Source organism: Macrobrachium rosenbergii, chromosome 43 (assembly GCF_040412425.1).
Source record: "Macrobrachium rosenbergii isolate ZJJX-2024 chromosome 43, ASM4041242v1, whole genome shotgun sequence".
Taxonomy (NCBI): Eukaryota; Metazoa; Arthropoda; class Malacostraca; order Decapoda; family Palaemonidae; genus Macrobrachium; species Macrobrachium rosenbergii.
Window position 1 is genome coordinate 18846004 of NC_089783.1, and position 8278 is coordinate 18854281.

An 8278-nucleotide genomic window follows, 5' to 3' on the forward strand; every position below is an offset into this window, starting at 1 on the left:
ATTAAAGCTTGTGAATTAATCTTGTTTAAGAATTAATTAAATCTTGTGTTGTTTTCAAGTAATGGTAAATTTTTCAGACTGTGAATTCTAATTATAAATTTTGAAGTTAAAAATAAATTTTTGTATTTAAAGTTCTTATACACAGTGTTTCATTTATTGACCACCAGTGAATAGGGGTATTTGTGTGTGCATAAGGCAAAGTGATAAATATGTTTTGTTCCCTTTAGTTTTACTGAAGTGGATTAAGACCAGGGAAACAATTGTAGTTGTTTGATGGAGTGATGCCCTTTTCCTCTAGTATATTTAATACCTCACACATATCTTGATAAACTTAGTTTGATTTTTCAAGTGATAAGTAAGTTTTAAGGGATGACTGTTACCTTTAGCGTGCTCAGTCGTAATTTTATTGTTATGAGGGTGCAGGTACCTGGCTGAAGTGAGGTAAATTTTTTGATTTTGTGACTAGCTGTGTAATAACCAGGTACTTGGCACACTTCGTGACAATATATATATATATATATATATATATATATGCAGCATATATATGTATATATATAAAATGATCTTCCCACGCTTCATGAATCATGAAAAACCTCCGAAATCTTTGGACCTGTTAAAAGTGGCCAATATACATCGAAATGTTGTCTTCTTAGTGTCTTAAGTTTATCTGATAATATTTATATATATATACATATATATATATATATATATATATATATATATATATATATATATATATGTATGTATAATCATGAAGCTACAAATGTCGCTTAATATCGAATTCACGCTACCTCGGGATATCTCCGTTGGAGAATTGTCGCCGAAGGGGAATTTATATAAGTGATAAATGAATTGGTATCGTTGGGACACGAACCCGTGACACGAAAACCTATTCAGCGACTCCAGTAGACGTTACCCATATATAACACTTATATAAATTCCCCTTCGGCGACAATTCTCCAACGGAGATATCCCGAGGTAGCGTGAATTCGATATTAAGCGACATTTGTAGCTTCATGATTGTATATAAATCACGGTGTGATAAAAATTTCATATGTATGTATGTATGTATGTATGTGTATATACAATACCTATACAGTATATGTATGTATGTATGTATATATATATATATATATATATATATATATATATATATATATATATATATATATATATATATATAACATTAATAAAAATGAAGCTTCAATTATATATGTGGGCAACTGTCGCAAAACTTGACAAAAAAAAAAAAAAAGAGTACCATCGTCCACTCCCAAAGTTTATGAAATATTTTCGGGCTGTCCAACCACTTAGTAGACGTCGTAATTCTTGAAATTCCCGAGAGAGAAATGATGATTAATGTTTACACACCAGAAAGTTTGGGAATTCTTGAACGGTTTCCATAGGGGAAAATGCCATGTCTTCCGAATGGACAGAATTGGTGATATACGGATGTATACAGCGCTGGATGAGGTTCTGTATTGGTATGGTGGAAAAAAGACCATAGAAAGCATGCTTGAAGCTTGCACAACAGAAGCACCAGTTCACTCCCACAAAGGAGAATTATACCGCCAAGTTGATGGTGTAGCCATGGGTTCCCCATTGTTAGTTCTCATGGCGAACACATACATGGGCAATTTAGAGGGCACTGTTTTCAACGATCACGAGAAACCAGAAATCTATCCAAGATACATCGACGACATTTTCATTGCAACAAACACTAGACAAGATATTCAGACTTTAAAAGACGTCTTCAAAGAAAAATATGTACTAAACTTCACACCATAGAACACAGCAAAGACCAAAAACTTACATTTTTAGATGTACTAGTAAACAACGAAACAAATATAACACACAGATATACATAAAGGCTACTAACACTGGACGCCGCATGAACGGGAAAGGTGAATGCCCGGAGGCCTATAAATTGTCTGTAATCCGTTCGTATGTACAACAGGCCTTTACCCACTGCACCACGTGGAAGACGACACACCTGGAATTAGACGGAATACAACAACTACTCACTCACAACGGATTTGAAGACAAGAGGATACAATCAGAAATACGCAAGCTTTTTGACAAATACTACAAGCAAGACAACACCACATACCAACACGACGAGACAACAGGACAACAGATAACAATACACTACCAAACCAACTTTAACAACTAATATAACAACGAGCCCCCTGAACCGACAAACATACAGGTGTATTAGTTAGTTAGTTATGACTGAGTTGTTTAACCAGACCTCTGAACCCTTTTAGGGTTCTTCTCGGGCTCGGATTACAGGTGTATTGCAGACCCAACTTGCTTGCATCTCTTGTAATGAAAAAGAGCACTTGCGCACCCACACCAAAGGAGATGACTACCAATGTAGTTTATGAATTCACTTGCCCCGAGGAGGAATGCAATCCTTCCAGAGAAAACCACACTGGCAGGACATCTACGACTCTCAGACGACGATTACTTGCGCACAGAAACACAGGAACCATCTTCCAACACTACACGGATAAACACGACAAGAAACCACCGTTGAAAGATTTAATAAACAACATTAAAATAAAATACAGATGCAATTTATATCGGCTCATAACAATACCAGAAGCAGTTTTTATAGCCACAAGCAAACCAAGTTTAAATACCCAGACGGAAGGCGACAGATCTTGGCCGTCGGCCCGCCAGAGAAACAGAACCCAAGGTTAAGGTAACCACCGCCGAGTGGAGCTACGCAAGAACACCACACAAGAAGAAATCAATGATTTTATTAGGAATATAAGATTTAGAAATAGAATGTAGAACCAATACAGTAATGTAGTTTCACCATGTAATAACTTATTATGTAAATATTATGTAAACAACTAACCACCCCATTCTAAATTGTAAACCAAACATTGTAAACAAAATATATAGCGACCCCCTAATCCTATCCTGCCAGTATAAATAGACCGGAGGATGCCTCTCTGTATTAGCTCTTTTTTAAAAAGCCTGAGATACAGACAAAACGGACCATAGTAATAAATGGAAAACACACCACGACTGCGTACTTATCCAGAACTTTGAAGAATTATTTAAAACAGAAGTAAGGAAATATGAAAAAGTCTGTATCAAAGCAGTCAATGCCACAAATGCGATCGCCTACAACAAAAATGGTGAAAGAGAGAAACTCTGCCCTAAAAAAAAAAACGCATACACACACACACACACACACATATATATATATATATATATATATATATATATATATATATATATATATATATATATATATATATATATATATATATATATAATATCTGTGTGTATGTATGTATGTATAACACCACAAGGAAAAATTAAAAAACGGTTGTAATTCCTGACCAGTGTTGGCTTTATTGCTATGGCATCTTTAGAGGACTATAAGAAACAGCAGAAATTCATAATTTATATACTAGCAATACAGTGCATGCGAATATGCATACGGTATTTGCACATGACAGGTGTATGTATGCAGATTTCTACCCTCATGGGTGACAGGTTAATTTTTACAAATCCGATTATTTTGCAGGAACCTTGCTTCCCTTTCCCCTTTTATCTATCTCTCAGTTGCTTTCCTTAATATTTCCACTTCTCGAATATTTGTTTTGATATTAATGAATCAGCTTGTGCATGCCTTGAGTGATATTCATGTTCTCACAGAAAAACTCCTTTCAAAAAACTAGACTCAATGCATCATTATCATAAACTATCTTTTGTGGCCCTGCCCAGCTGATTGTATAATTGTTTTCACTAACATGTAAACAAATTCCACTGCTCTCTTGCGCATTTCTTACACAATGTTTTTCCACTTTGACCAATATAAAGTTATCACAAGACTTAAATGGAATCTAGTATACACATCCTTTAGTACTGTCGGGCGAGTTCTTTATAAGTACATGTTTCATGGTTGTATAGTTCTTTAATGCTACATTAACTAGAAAATTTTTGAGTAGGTGGGGAATCTCTGTGAATTATTATTACATAGTAGTAAAAGCACGTTTTTCATGTCATAAGTTTCTTTTTCGTCATCATAAAATGTCTTTTTGACGCTTTTAATCCGTTGTCTAATACAGCCAGGATATTCAATTTTCTTTCCTATATCCATAAATATATTAAATATACATAACTGTAACAAATAAAACACTATGAAGACCTGCATAAAATACCGTCATCACAGCTTCCATATTTACACTTGTGCCACCAAAGAATCCGGAGACTTCCAATATACAATCTTTTAGCCTTAAAATAAAGCTTCACTCTGAGTAAGAGAGACGGGAACTCTTTCTCCGGGCAAAATTGATACTTCAGTATTAAAGAAGTGCATATGGATATTTCATCGTTGGACCATCGGAGAATGTAATTTCCGGAAGGCGTATTTTACTGATCACTTGATTATCAATGGAAAATCATCAATGGAAGCGCCCCAGCATATAATGCGTGGGCATGCGGAAGACAGAGTCGTTGCTCATTGCTCCGTTCTGTAGTAAAATATGATAGGATATACTGTATATTAAGACTGAACATATTTTCCCTTTCGGTGTAATAATTTGATGTTTATCTGCTTATACACTAAACCATGATGACGGTATTTTTTTTGCTGATCTGTATAGTTTTTTTCCTTTTTGGATTTGTGTTTAAGCCCATAAAAATACAAATATAAATATAAATATAAGTAATATATATATATATATATATAAATATATATATATATATATAAATATATATATATATATATATATATATATATATATATATATATATGTGTGTGTGTGTGTGTGTGTGTGTATACAGTATATATCGACGAGTTTTCTTATTTTTGTGCCTTGTGACAATGCAATAAGTCTATCTGATAACTACAGCAGCCTAATAATCAGGGAACCATGGTTAGGTTCTCCAGTGAAATATTATGAAGATGTGAAAAGTACGTGTACTGATAGTAATACACTGATGAAGAAATTAAGTCTCTCTTAATATTAGTAGTAGTGTGTAGCCTACCTGACGAATCAACTTTCTCCGCACGAGAACAACCCTGCGGTCGCCATGCGGCTGAGAGAAACACAGATTCTCATGATAATGTTTTATGTAAATATCTGCAACACTGTTATCGCCACCTTTCATGTATTGTTATCATCCTGTACATTATTATGCCAGCTATTCGGTTATGTATATGTATTTTATATTCAAATGTTTTACATCTATGCATCTGTCATTTTGCACCTGTGGAGAAACACAGATGGCCAGAGCTGATCCCCTTCCTTGATCTGTTGTGAAGCCAGGACTACTTTGCGGCTCGCACAACTATTGCCTTATGAATTCTGAATGACCCAACGGTGTATTTTCAAGCAGTTTCAACGTTATAGAAACCTGAATTAAATCTTAAATAAAAAAAAAAAAACTTATTGGTACCTATATGCCGAAAATTTTCGCACATTTGACACTGAAGGAATGACTGCTTCATATTTCCTTATTAGGAATGATTTATAAAGGATAATGATTTTTCCTTGGTGACAATTTTCATTAAATCACACTCGGTACTAAACTTTTTGTAAAAACGCTAAAAACACTTTGAAATATGGGTCACACTTTCAGCCTTCTTTGTATGAGAGTGCGCTTCTCCACTCTGTCTAGAGCCAAGCAGTCACACAAATAACAGGCGCCTCTTTCGACGAAACGCAATGAACAATCAGGTAAGGGGCCCCCCCCCCTTCGGCCTAGCTGTTCTCCCTCTGAAGAGGGTAGGTTGCAATATTTTGTTAAGCCATTCTCGAATGCCCCTGCACATAAATTCAATAGTTCAAAGGTTTTTATATAGATATCTGTCACAAAGAACGGCCTCTTTTTAAACCAAACATCAAAGAAGAGTTTCAATGCTATCAGCAGGATGTCTAGTCTCTTTTTATTCTTTGTTCTCTGTTTCTGAAATAAAGAGCCACAGAGATTTTCTTTAATGTTAATTTTACATATGAATTACGAGTAAAAATATGCCGCGAGAGGAATGAAAGCAGTCTTGTGGAGCTTATAGAAAAGAGTACAATTGCTCTATATTGACCTACAGTTGGTTATTACAAAGAGTTAGGGTGGCTTCGGGGTCCCATTCTGTGTATAGAAGGCCTCCAACAAAAGAGGCCTTTGTTTGGCAAAGTGTGTTACACGAAATGAATGCTACTTCTCCTTTTTCTCTTTCATGTAACGCTGTAATCCCAAGAGGAACCTAAAGGTAAAGACCCAGAGAAAAACACAGACACTCTCATACAAAGAAGAAGGTTGAAAGTGTGACCCATATTTCAAAAAAAATTTTGTTTAGCTTTTTTACAAAAAGTTTAGTTCTGAGTGTGATTTAATGAAAATTGTCACCAAGGAAAAATCATTATCGTTTATAACCCGTTCTTATTAAGGGTATATGAAGCAGTCACTCCTTCAGTGTCAAATGGGCGAAAATTTTCTCTATATAGGGGTGAATAAGTTTTTTTTATCTTGGATTTAAGATTTAATTCAGGTTTTATAACTTTGAAATTGAGTGAAAATACATCGTTGACGCATAAGAACTCTCTCTCTCTCTCTCTCTCTCTCTCTCTCTCTCTCTCTCTCTCTCTCTCCAGAAACTTACTGCACTGAAAATTTCTTTCTTCCACAATCGAGATTTTGTCATGGAAAATTTAAGAAATTTTCGTATTGTAATTTACTTTTTTTTTAAAATCTTAATAAGGGGTTAGAGCACGAAATCAGTTATGATGTTACTGTAATATTTACTCTTTTATTACAGTTTCAGAAAAGTTTTAATACAAGAGCATTTCAGAGCATCTACTCCTTCTGAAGCTCTTAAACAACGAGTCCATTAACTTTTCTTACTATCTGTATCTCACTACTGTCTTTCCTTTACCCCTTCGCTCTTATTTTGTATAGGGCCTTTTATTCGTTGATCTCTTCATCGCCATCAACACGGCACATTTTGGGTATCTTTTCGTCATTTTGGCAAAAACTTACTAATTCTATAACACATTACCACCATAAAATCATCCTTCTCGTATCTCTCTGTACATTACTCTTTCATCTCAATTTACTCAACAAGCACTTGGAGAAACCACTGTAGCCTACATTAACAACCAGATGATGAACATTCAGACTTCAAGCAGAAAGAGAAAACTGATAGTAGTTTGCGCCTAAGAAATTATCCTTCAGTTCCAAATCGTTCATCACCTGTCTAACAGTTCACGTGCTTTTTCATTTTACCATTTCACGCGCTAACTCACACTAATCTTGGCAAGACCAACACCTCATTTCTTCAGCAACCTAGATTAATCTCATTACTTTACCCTCATTGTCTCGTTCTCATTCACCTCTGTTATTCTCCTCCTTCCACCCCTTTCAAACTCATCAGCTTCATCAGGTTTATACGTTTTCTCTACTGTTATTAAGTAACGCTGGATCAACCGTCATTATCAGAGACCCCACAGTTAATTCTAAACTTATTTCCATATTCAAAAAGCCCTCATTTACACAGTCTGTCCACTCCTAGTGTCTCAAATATTTCTTCCCAAAAATCTATCTGATTACCATGAACACAAGACGGAAACACTGAACGTTCATAAGCTCTCATTCATTCATTCATTCATATATATGTATATATATACAAATATATATACATATATATACATATACATATATAGATATATAAAATATATATATATATATATATATATATATACAGACATGTATATATATATATATATATATATATATATATATATATATATATGTATGTATGTATGTATGTATATATATATCTAGATAGATAGTTAGATAGATAGATAGATAGATATATTATATATATATATATACATAACAAATATATATATATATATATATATATATATATATATATATATATATATATATATATATATATGTGTGTGTGTGTGTGTCTGTGTACTCCTGCGAACTTCGCAAAATCTACACGGTTTACTGACACATAATAAGGATCTTTCATGTTTAATAAAAGAAACCAATGGAAAAAACATAGTCGAGAATCTGACTTCTGTGCTTTGAAGAAATCACCATATTTTGCTGATTTTATATGTAGTACAAATTTATTCAAACTCAATAACTGTTATGAATATGAATGCAGTGAAAGGAAACACAAATTACAGATTTTCTTAAAGAAAATACAAGGAAGGTAAATCACTTTTAATGTATAACTTTTATAAGAAAAAAAAAGAATTAACTGCATAACATGAAAAGCCATTTGGGGCAGCGCACCTCC